We start from the raw sequence: 12,933 nt of genomic DNA, 5'->3' as shown, positions 1-12,933 counted from the left end.
CAGCAGACGCCAAACCAGACGAGGCTGCAGGCTCCCTCAGAAGCCCGCTAAGCTTAGGCTGGTAGCACGAGATACCACCATGTGGTTTGGGGCATGCTTATTTTGAATTTCCTTTGTGGTTTAGAACTTGAATTTCAGCTTCCTGGTATTAGGGTGTGATGAAATCATAAAGAACACCTAGACTCACAGTAAGAAACCATGACCAAGGGCTGCAATTCCTCATTCATCATTATGCAATCCATGGAGTCTGTTTGTAGCTTCTCTCCATAGACTTCAACTATGACTCATCAAAGACTAAATCAGCCCATTTTATAAACATTCTGTCTCTCTATAGCCCAATGCTTTCAGATATCCTGAATCATATCAGCATACTGGTCATTAGAAAGGAGACCTGTAGCAGTTCACAGATTACAGATATGATTACAAAGACAAAGTCCAGAACTGGAAAAGAAGATTACAAAATTAACCTCTGTGTCCCAGGCTTACTTCTGAAGCGTGGCACATTTTATAAGATGTCAGTCTCCCAGAACCTGGCACACAGCCAACTTACAGAATGCTTACCGAATACAATATTCCTGCAAGACTTTTACAATAAATCCAAGCTTAGAATGTATCAAATTTAAAGTACCGTAAAAGATGGTGTTTTCTCTCGATGAACAGGGCGGTGAACATGTATTTTTCCATTCACATTATCTTCTTCTAAAGACAAACCAATCTCTGGATATTAATCTACACCAGGTCCAATGATTAAATATACTAATTCCATGCCGGCAGACAAATTATTGAACAGCTGGAAGGAGAAAAAATAAGGGAAAAATGAGGGCAAGAATAAGCCACTACGCCTATCAAATATCTAGGCTAAGATTCAAAGGCATTTGTAAAGAACCATACCCAGCAATTACAGATCTGAGAATTTACCCTGAAGAAATAAACAGATAGGTAGAGATGAAGGAACAAGGGGTATAGCAGCAGTTTGGTTTGTAATAGTGAAAAGTTGGAAACAACATAAATGTCCATCCCTATGGAAATAATCGTGTAGTGGTTCTCCCCTCCCGTGGCATGGGGCTCTGCTGCCTTTCAGGATTTATATTCCCTGCCCCAGAATGAGGGCTGTGACACACGGTAAAACAAGAAAGGCCACCAGCGGGACAGTATACTCAGTGTGATCCCATTTTGTTAATACAGATTCATAGTAGTGACTGTGCAAAGAAACATCTGAAAGGATACATACCAAGTTGTCCATACTGATTATTCCTCCAAAGAAGAGTAGTAATCTTACAGCTAACTTTACAAATTGCTTAGAAGGAGCCAGCTTATATATTGCCTTACTTGCACTAACCTGCTTAATCTTTTTTTGTTTGTTTGTTTGTTTTCTGATATGCGGGCCTCTCACTGCTGTGGCCTCTCCCGTTGCGGAGCACAGGGTCTGGACGCGCAGGCTCAGCGGCCATGGCTCACGGGCCCAGCCGCTCCGCGGCATGTGGGATCTTCCCGGACCGGGGCACGAACCCGTATCCCCTGCATCGGGAGGCGGACTCTCAACCACTGCGCCACGAGGGGAGCCCTGCTTAATCTTTTAACAACCCTATAATGAAGGTACTATCGTTGACCCCATTGTACAGATGAGGAGGCAAAAAGTCTATCTAATTTGTGTAGTGAGGATGTGGTACCTGTGGAATACGAACCCACTGAGTCCCCTGACCCTTGGGAGTATTCACTGTTAACCGCTGGGCCTTCCAAACTGTCTATAGATGGGTTTTTCTCAGTAGGTATATATTATTTTTATAAATATTGAACAAATATGAATCATTTAAAAGTTTTTTCTAGGAATCATAGAACGTCAGAGCTGTAGAGGACTTAGTATGTAACTCAAAGACCCATGGAGGTCAGGAAGGTGGTGGAAATGAAGAGCAGGGGCTGAGTATAAAAATCCTGGCATCCAACATCCCCATGGGACTTCTTTGATGCTTCAGTTGACACTCAAACCTCAAAGTGAGGGAGACAATAGGGAGTGGTGGGGACAGTGACTCAAGCCCCAGCAAATTCCTACCATGTGGGGATGTACTCTCCAAGGAATCAGATCTTCCCATTTTTAAAAAGCCTCTAGATGTGCAGAATTTTTAATACAATCACCCTATTTTTTCCAATTTTTAAAATCATGGTACAATATGAAACAGGCCTGCAGGCTGGAACTAACCAGCCTGTTGCCATATGTGATTTTTTTTTAATTAATTTTTTTGTTTTGTTTTTGTTTTTTTGTTTAATTAATTTTTATTGGAGTATAGTTGCTTTACAAGTTGTGTTAGTTTCTGCTGTACAGCAAAGTGAATCAGCCCTGCGTGTATATATGTGATTCTGACTTTCTCAGCTCACTCTCACATGGAGCAGCGATTTATCCAAAGTCATACACTCAGGTAGAGGCAGGGTGGGCTCTAGGACCCAGGCCTCCTGACTCCTGACCCTGGCCAGTGCTGCCCCTACCACGCCGCTACCTGGCGTCCGTAGCCTCCTGCCAACAGCGGCATGCTCAATCGGGGAGGATGGGGTATGATGGGGCCCTTCCTTAGAGCAGCTGCCTTACCTCACCCGCAAGTTTGGGAAAGGGTCCCGAGTCTTCCCCCTCCAGCTCCAGGGTCGTGATAACCCATCTTCTCTTGGGTCGCCGTAGAGGCCGGCTGTCTCCCTGGAAATCACAGTGACCGTGGTGAGGAGGAGGGTGTTTGTGGTGCCAGGGGCGCAGTGACTGATAGCCCTTTCCTCTCCCATCCTCACAACAGTCTCCGATGCTCAGCAATTCCAAGTGCCCGTTCTCTCTACAACCACAGAGTCAGTTCTAAGCTGGGGGGCATGTGACACCCCAGGATTTTACATTTTTATGTGGCTCATGAGATGACTTCAGGGCCATGAAGACACAGCACTGAAGATCATCGCCTAGCGTGTGCTAGCACCTGCTGTAAAGTAGACAGGCACAGCGTTGTTGAATTAGTGGGAGGTTTACCGCCCCTCCATTTCTCTCTCCATCTTTCTGAAATCCTTGGTGAGAAAGTCTCCATTCAGCGCAGCTGGGTCTTGAATTCCCCTCTGTTTACTCAAGTCCCTTGTAACAGACTTAGACTCAGACGTTAGGGTCAGAGATTTGCCAGGCAAGGGAATATAGATAGAATTTAACTATGTGGTTTCATTTGTTTTATATATATTTTACAGTATAGCAGGTTTCTAGTCACATTCATTTTTATTCACAAGAATGTGCTTTAAAAAAATTATGTAATTAGAAAGTGAGTAGATCACAAGAACTACAGGAAGGAAACCATAAGGTGGATGAGGATACAACAAAACCTCATGATGGTGGTGGTGACTGCATCCCTGCACTGCCCTGTGCTCACACACTGGGAAATAGCAAGTCTGCTGTTTCTAATTCCCTAAAGAAGAAAAGAGTGTGGGCAAACCTCTGGGCCAGCACTGTGTGCTTGATTCCTGATGTTCACAGATTGCTCGTGTTCTAATTAGACATAAAAGCATCGTCTGCAATTCTCTTCAGTCCTTTGAGATTCTAAAAGGCCACATCTAGTTACTAATTTATTTTGTCTCAACCAAATATTGACAGGGCACTGAAAAACTCAAAATTGCAATCCAGCTTCTAAGTAAAGTACAGTCTCACTTGGTTTATCAAGAAACTGAATTCCAAACCCCACCTTTGTTCGATTAGCAAGACCATCATTTTCTGGTGGGACACTGTTGACCTTAAAAATAAAAATGACATTAATTAGTAGGGAATGTACTTAGCAGAATCAGGTAGAAGCTGCCTAAAGTCACACAAATCTTCTAGAATTAGAAAGGGGAAAAAAGGAACTGCATTCAGTTTTGATAACTATAATTTCTCGTTCTTGACATCTCAATTCATAATTACCACTTCCCTTCTGTAGCTGGAGGAGAATTCTGATTAAGTATTACCAACAGTAGGGACATTTAAAACCCTAAATGTTACTGTTATGTTAGCATAACATAATAAATGGGTAATCAAACTGTCTGTTCAGGGTGAGCACAAATGTATTTCCATGGGCACATGTAAATTAGCACCAAACGTTAATTGGTGGTGGGATTCAAGTGGGCTTTTTTTTTGTTTTTTCTTTTATGTTTACCTTATTTTTAGACTTTATCATACAGTCATCAATAAAATTAAGGAATTTGGTACTTTACGTTTACATAATTATTTACATTGAGAATTGTTTATCATTTTTATCTCAACAAATTTCCCTCTCAAAAAAAAAACCCCAAACATGTACAGTAAGAGTGTTGAAGTACCAAGAGAAAGAGATGAGCCCTGCAATGGATGTCAAACCAACACAAAACATGTGTGTCTGTATGTATATGTGTATGTGTGTGCATGTATGTGCATGTGTGTGACACCCATAGTTCTACTTCATTCATTTTCACTGCCCTGTAGCATTTCACTATATGAATAGAGGACAATTTATTTATCATTCTCCTAATGATGGCCATTTAGGTTATTTCCAGTTGTTTGTTATTACACACGCACAAAAACATTATAAAAATGTTATAAAATGTTATAAAAATGTTATAAAAAATGTTATAAACACCATATGCACATAGAAAATGTCTCTGGACCCTGGTTTTCACTTTGGTTCACTGTGGTCCCTGACGCTATCAGAGACTCCACAAGGCCAAACACGTACATAATAATCTAAGATACTATTTGTTTTGCTGTGTGACATTTGCACTGATGGTACCAAAGATTGGTGACAAAACTGCTGATGCCTCAGCACCATTGGAGGCCATGGCACAAATTCCTCTGATAGTCATGCATTCTTCATCACCGCGCACGTGCAGGACAGAGGAAGGAAGGGAGAGAGGAAGGAAAAGAAAAAAAGCCAGTCTCCTTTAAGAATGATGTAATTGGTGAATTCACTTAGTTATTGAAATCACTTGAGGATGGGCGAGGCAGGAAATGTTATTAATTTATCCCATTGCCACACCTGCATGTCTATCTTTTGAGCACTCTGGGTCTACATGGGAAGGATGCATGAACCCCTGTGCTGCCAATCAGTGTAGAAGGTTTGAATCAAAGAAGAGCACCTTTGTGATTATCAGAGTTGACAGCTGAACAAGCCCCTTTTTTTTTTTTTTTTTCCGGCGGTACGCGGGCCTCTCACTGTTGTGGCCTCTCCCGTTGTGGAGCACAGGCTCCGGACGCTCAGGCTCAGCGGCCATGGCTCACGGGCCCGGCCGCTCCGCGGCATGTGGGATCTTCCCGGACCGGGGCACGAACCCGTGTCCCCTGCATCGGCAGGCGGACTGTCAACCACTGCGCCACCAGGGAAGCCCCAGGCCACTTTTTTCTGAAGCAGCATTTTCCTCGAAAGAATGACTGCCTGACCATGGCTGTTCGGGATCCGGTACTTGACAGGTCGTTGGTAATGAACAGAGTCAACCCGTCACTTCGAGAAAAACAATGGACAGTCATGTTGCCGACAGTAAAATTTAAGCTCTCAAGCAAAAATTAGAATTTTGGAAAATTTGTGTCTGCTACTCCGAGCTTGACAGCTTCCCAACAGGTAAAGAGTTTTCTGCTGATATCGGTGGACAGATTGATGAATGTGATTTTTTGATTTTGTAGAATGAAATATGTCAACATTTGGAAGATCTTCGTTGCTCCGAGAGCTGAGTTTCCTACTGATTAAGACGTCACGGTCCAAAATCATGCACAGGTGAGAGTCATCTGCAATGCAAGAGACACAAATGGTTTTAATGGAACAGAGTAAGGAAAGTTCATTAATATGCTTTCGGATTCCACATTGCAAGTAAGTGTTAAAAAAGGACCACTTGTCAAGTTTTGGTGTGATGTCAAAAAGAATACCCACAATTATCTGTTCCAGGCGATTAAAATATTCCTCCCTTTCCATATATACCTATGTGAGGCCAGAATTGCTTCACATACTTTAACCAAACAACATTTACAACAGACTGAATTCGGAATCAGAGAGGAGAATCCAGCTGTCTGCTTTTAAGCCGGACAGCCAAGAGATTTGCAAAAAACATAAAAGAGTGCCATTCTTCAAACTGAATGGAATTTTGAAAAACGTTTATTTTTCATAGACATGTGTGATTTATATTAACATGTAATGGACTTATCATTAACTTTAATGAATTGAGAAATACGTTTAAAATTTCCCAGTCTTGGGAATTCCCTCTCGGTCCAGTGGTTAGGACTCCATGCTTCCACTGCAGGAGGCCCAGGTTCGATCCCTGGTCAGGGAACTAGGATCCCACAAGCCACATGGCGTGGCCGAAAAAATAATTCCCAGTCTTAATTTCTAACATGGTAAGCATCAGTAAATGTAACTTCATAAGCAACAGTTCTTTGGGTTCTGCATAAAGTTTGCGAGTGGAAAGGCATCCTGAGAGCAAGAGGTTTGATAGCTGCTCCTCTAGGATTTATACCTAAGATCTCCCGGGACAGGGTAAGAGCTCACCAGCCCACCTAGAGCCTGCCAAACACCCCTTGTTGTGGTCGCCTCCCCACCACTATAAGGATCTGTCGCAGCATAAAGGACTGTGTAGTAAATAACAGCGTCATAGAAAGTAAAGAAACATTCTCCAAATCTTCATTTCTTGTGGTCGGCCACCCTTCCAGTGAGTGGGGTATATTATTGGGTCATCTGGTTTTGTTAATGTCAAATATAAACGTATTTGTTTCCTGCCACAGACTCTATTTCTATCTTTTTCCCTAAAGGCAAAGAATTTTTTTAAACTCTTTCCAAAATCTCAAACATCGACTTATTCGGACCACAAATGCTTCCTGATTAATGTTGTTAATTTTAAGTTAAGAGCCTAACCGCATGTGGAATTTTTAAATGGAGAAAATTGCAGGTCTTGCAACAGAATGAAGAAATTCATTCCATTTCTAAGACAGGTGTATTTCCGGGTGGCCCAGGTCATGAACAAGGATACATGAAGGTTTTGTCTCCTCTCTGGCCTCAGTTTCCCCTTCTGTGAGCAAGGGTGTGAAGCGAGGTGTAGGGCCCTTTCAACAGGAAAGCTCTAGTTTCATTTTCCTATGACGGCACATAAACAGCACAGCCGACAGTCACTAGGAGCCGGCTGGAGCGCTGGAAAAGAGGTCTGAAAGAGTGTAGTTCTTCGCCCAGAGACACCTGAAATTTCACATCCTTGTGTGCACATGTGTGTTGTTTCTCCTCTCTTTATGCACCACTTGGAATTCATTTGCACTGTCTCGACTGGTGAGGCAGGAAGACTGGAAACAGTTATATTTGTCGAAATGATCTTGTAAGTATGCTTATTATAGTTCCCATCCCTGCCAATTTTAGGCTGTTTGTCCAAAGAGGATGCCATTCAAAAGATTTACGTAATGCTTTCTGTAACGCGACTGGGGAGCAAACTTTCTCCAAGCGCATCTCCAGCTGCACTGTCCACCTATTTATGGGAGTGTGGCAGGTGGGCGGTCACTGTAAGGTCCAGCCTGCCCATCACATAATAGCTGCTGCTGACTTGAGGGCATGTCACCGGCATTGTGCGGGCCAGGCTGAGGAGCCGTGGCAACTCTGGGGAGAAGTTTTCTCAGTAAATGAAGGCTTTGTGTCTATAGAAGGTCGTAAAGAACGAAGAGACCTATATGGAAATAATTCTTTCCTGAAACTATTTTTCACAGCACACTGGAATTCAAGAACAATTTTTTTTATTGGGGTATCATTGACATGCACCATTATATTAGTTCCATGAGCACAACACAATAATTCAATCCATATATGTATGTATTTCGAAATGATCATCACAATAAGTCTACTTAATATCTGTCACCATTTATAGTAACAGATTTTTTTTCTTGTGATGAGAACTTTTAAGATCTACTCTCTTGGCAAGTCTCAAATATGCAATTTGGAATTATTAACTAGAGTCGCCATGCTGTACGTTTCAGTTGCTTTAAGCCACCTAGTTTGTCCTTTGTAATAACAGCCCTTGGAGACGAGCACACGGGTCCAAACACATTCTCTGCATATGGAAGCTTGGCTGATCGTCTACAGGTGCGGATTTGGCATAGAGCAACAGAAAATGGGGTTCTCAGGGCTCTTAGGACAGAGACCAGCCACTCTGCCCCCTGCTGAGGGCTCAGCATCACCTCTGACCATATGACCCCTCACCTCCTGCAATCCGCCAGCTCTGTTGTTCTTGAATGAAGTGGTTGAGTGAGTTAATCAGGCAGAGCATAAATGCTAACAAACTTTTCAAAGATAACTCGACTCAGAATTTCCCAGATTAAAAACAACAACCAACCGTAACAGACTTTGTGCACTAACTTCTTTCCCAAACCCTCCCTTCTCTTGGGTCCTGGAAGCTGCCACAGCCCAAAGCTGAGGATGTGCAGGCTCTCAGGACTGGAAATGGCAAATACGGGAGCAGGACCCTGCTTCTGTGGCTTGTCGTGGAATCTGAGACAAAGACCTGCAGCAGAGTCACAGCTTTGTCCTTTGCTTCATGTCAGGATGACAAAGCAAGGGTGGGGGATTTGGGGAGAAAACTGTCGTAGACATTGCAGCTCTTCAGCAGAATGGGTACCAGTTTAAAATCTGGATCAGAGGAGGGGGAGGGGGTGCCTGCTTTGCATGTCAGAGCTGGTCAGAAGCCAGTGTGGGAGGAAAAGGTAGGGGTGGAAAGGAATAGGTTACTTACAGCCCGCTCAGCAAATAATTGGGCACCTCCCAGGTGCAAAGGTCTTCGTCAATTAAGGGTCCAGAGTGTGGATTGCTCAAAACCTCTGAATCCTGCTGCATCCCATTCTCTCCCTTGGCCTTGATACCCTGGAATCTATATAAAGCTGCTTTCAACAAACACGGAATTGCTACCCACAGTCCAGTCCTACTGCCCAGCCAACCCACCACACCCTCCGACGTGAATTGACCTGCCTGGGCTCTGTGCTAACACAACAGAAAGGAGAAAAAATACACCTCTGTTTTCTAATGAGTCCAGTTAGGGGTGAGGGCAGGAGCAAGACAAAGATGGAGACAGGGTTTGATTTGTGATGTATTCAAATCCAGGTGAACATGGGCTACTGAAACAGGATTCTACCAGAACACACAACTCCTCATGGCAAAAAGTAACCAAGAGGGCTTCCCTGGTGGTGCAGTGGTTAAGAATCCGCCTGCCAATGCAGGGGACCAAGGTTCAAGCCCTGGTCCGGGAAGATCCCACATGCCGCAGAGCAACTAAGCCCCTGTGCCACAACTACTGAGCCCCTGCGCCACAACTACTGAGCCTGTGCGCCTAGAGCCCATGCTCCTCAACAAGAGAAGCCACCACAATGAGAAGCTCGCGCACCGCAACAAAGAGTAGCCCCCCGCACGCAGCAATGAGACCCAACACAGCCCAAAAGCAAATAAAATAAATTTATAAAAAAAGTTTCTTCCATGTTAAAAAGTAGCCAAGAAAGTCCTCCGAACACCAAGCAAAGGGTGCCAAATGAGGCATCAAATTTCAGAAGCAGAGCTGGCTAGAGGACTGGGAACTTTTTGTATGCTCTTTTGTTTACTGTTACACCCCAGTGGCTATGAAAGCACCTGGCTCAGAACGAGTAGCCAATCAGTAGTAGCAGCCCCGGCCCTGAGTAAACAGAGCAACCATTTCACCAGGGCTGCGAAAACAGAAAGATGCAGATTCTCTGTATTACCTCATTGACTCCCACAGAAAAGGACAAGCATTAGCTCCAATTTCAGGTGGAGGAAATGAGGCTTAATAAGGTGAAGTTAAAACCTTTAAAAACCGGACGCCCAGGCCACACCCCACTAACCCAGCGCAGGCCCAGCATCTTGACCCCCGCCCACTGCAGGGCCTCCTGCCTCTGCCCTCGGCGGGTTTATAAGGAGGAACTCAGCAGCAACGCGGGAGTCTCACGGTTCTCCTTCCCACTCTGAGGAAAGTGACTAAGCAGGTCGTGACCCACAAGCATATGCAGCAGCGTTAACTCCGTCCACTGTAAGTACAAACAGAACAAGCCCATACTTTTCTCACCTTGATTCTACTGTTTCCCAGTTGAGCCGAGGCAACTGGTGGGGGACGGGGGGATTTAGCTTTCCCACCCCCATCGGTTTGCTCGAACCGTCTTTGACATACTCAGTTGAGATTTTCTCAGTCTTATGTAAGGTGAATAGACGTATCCTTAGGAAATGTGTTGATATAAATCTAAAAGTGTGTGTACTACGTACACCGGTTTTAAGGCGAGTCCCCTTAGCCTGTTCCCACTACTCTCCCAAACAGATCATGGCGCTAAACCCTTCCTTTGTATAAATTCTGGAAAATCCTTTTCCTCCCCTGTACTAAAGTTCCCAGCCCCCTCGCTCTCAGCTGCAGCCGATCACATGCAGTCCACCCCCGACCCCTTATCCTCGAAGGGGCAGAGCCAGCTGGAGCTGTGCTCTCCGTTCCTGGCACCTGGCAGATAGATCCCACACCCTAGGTTGTGGGTACCCGTCCCTGCTCACCTGCAGCATCAGCAGTGCGAGAAGAAGCAGCAGCACGGACTGGGCCCTGGAGCTCATGCCGATGTGGGGATGCCTGGGATACACCCAGAGCCTGCGGGCGATGGTCAGTCCTCCGGGCCGTGGGCTCACCTGCAGCCCAGCCTTTCCAGCAGGCCCTCTCCTCCAGTCACTCTTCGGTCACTTTGTCCCAGGCATTCTCATCTCAACTCTCCCCTCCCTTCTCCCTGGCCTTTCTTTTTTCTTTTTTTGAATTTTATTTTATTTATTTTTTTATACAGCAGGTTCTTATTAGTTGTCCATTTTATACATATTAGTGTATACATGTCAATCCCAATCTCCCAATTCATCCCACCCCCCCCACCCCGCCGCTGCTTTCCCCCCTTGGTGTCCATACGTTTGTTCTCTACATCTGTGTCTCTATTTCTGCCTTGCAAACCGGTTCATCTGTACCATTTTTCTAGGTCCCACATATATGCGTTAATATACGATAATTTGTTTTTCTCTTTTCTGACTTCACTCTGTATGACAGTCTCTAGATTCATCCACATCTCTACAAATGACCCAATTTCATTCCTTTTCATGACTGAGTAATATTCCATTGTATATATGTACCATCTTCTTTATCCATTCGTCTGTCGATGGGCATTTAGGTTGCTTCCATGACCTGGCTATTGTAAATAGTACTGCAGTGAACATTGGGGTGCATGCGTCTTTTTGAATTATGGTTTTCTCTGGGTATATGCCCAGTAGTGGGATTGCTGGGTCATATGGTAATTCTATTTTTAGTTTTTTAAGGAACCTCCATACTGTTCTCCATAGTGGCTGCACCAATTTACATTCCCACCAACAGTGCAAGAGGGTTCCCTGTTCTCCACACCCTCTCCAGCATTTGTTGCTTGTAGATTTTCTGATGATGCCCATTCTAACTGGTGTGGGGTGATGCCTCATTGTACTTTTGATTTGCATTTCTCTAATAATTAGTGATGTTGAGCAGCCTTTCATGTGCCTCTTGGCCATCTGTATGTCTTCTTTGGAAAAATGTCTATTTAGGTCTTCTGCTCATTTTTGGATTGGGTTGTTTGTTTTTTTAATACTGAGCTGCATGAGCTGTTTATATATTTTGGAGATTAATCGTTTGTCCATTGATTCGTTTGCACATATTCTGAGGGTTGTCTTTTCGTCTTGTTTATGGTTTCCTTTGCTGTGCAAAAGCTTTGAAGTTTCATTAGGTCCCATTTGTTTATTTTTGTTTTTATGTCCATTACTGTAGGATGTGGATCAAAAAAGATCTTGCTGTGATTTATGTCAGAGTGTTCTTCCTATGTTTTCCTCTAAGAGCTTTATAGTGTCCAGTCTCACATTTAGGTCCCTAATCCATTTTGAGTTTATTTTTGTGTATGGTGTTAGGGAGTGTTCTAATTTCATTATTACATGTAGCTGTCCAGTTGTCCCAGCACCACTTATTGAAGGGACTGTCCTTTCTCCATTGTATATCCTTGCCTCCTTTGTCATAGATTAGTTGACCATAGGTTTATCTCTTGGGTTTCTATCCTGTTCCATTGATCTATCTTTCTGTTTTTGTGCCAGTACCATACTGTCTTGATTACTGTAGCTTTGTAGTATAGTCTGAAGTCAGGGAGCCTGATTCCTTCAGGTCCATTTTCCTCTTTCAAGATTGCTTTGGCTATTCGGGTTCTTTTGTGTTTCCATACAAATTGTGAAATTTTTTGTTCTAGTTCTGTGAAAAATGCCAGTGGTAGTTTGATAGGGATTGCATTGAATCTGTAGATTGCTTTGGGTAGTATAGTCATTTTCACAATATTGATTCTTCCAATCCAAGAACATGGTATTCTCTCCATCTGTTTGTGTCATCTTTGATTTCTTTCATCAGTGTCTTACAGTTTTCTGAGTACAGGTGTTGTACCTCCTCAGGTAGGTTTATTCCTAGGTATTTTATTCTTTTTGTTGCAGTGGTGAATGGGATTGTTTTCTTAATTTCTCTTTCTGATCTTTTGTTGTTAGCGTATAGGAATGCAAGAGATTTCTGTGCATTAATTTTGTATCCTGCAACTTTACCAAATTCATTGATTAGCTCTAGTAGTTTTCTGGTGGCATGTGTAGGATTCTCTATGTATAGTATCATGTCATCTGCAGACAGTGACAATTTTACTTCTTTTCTGATTTGGATTCCTTTTATTTCTTTTTTGTCTCTGACTGCCATGGCTAGGACTTTCAGGACTATGTTGAATGATAGTGGCAAGAGTGGACATCTTGTCTTGTTCCTGATCTTAGGGGAAATGCTTTCAGTGTTTCACCATTGAGAATGATGTTTGCTCTGGGTTTGTCATATATGGCCTTTATTATGTTGAGGTAGTTTCCCTCTATGTCCACTTTCTGTAGAGTTTTTACCATAAATGGGTGT

The sequence above is a fragment of the Globicephala melas genome, chromosome 15 (assembly GCF_963455315.2).
Source record: "Globicephala melas chromosome 15, mGloMel1.2, whole genome shotgun sequence".
Lineage (NCBI taxonomy): Eukaryota > Metazoa > Chordata > Mammalia > Artiodactyla > Delphinidae > Globicephala > Globicephala melas.
Note: the sequence above shows the minus strand (reverse complement) of the source record.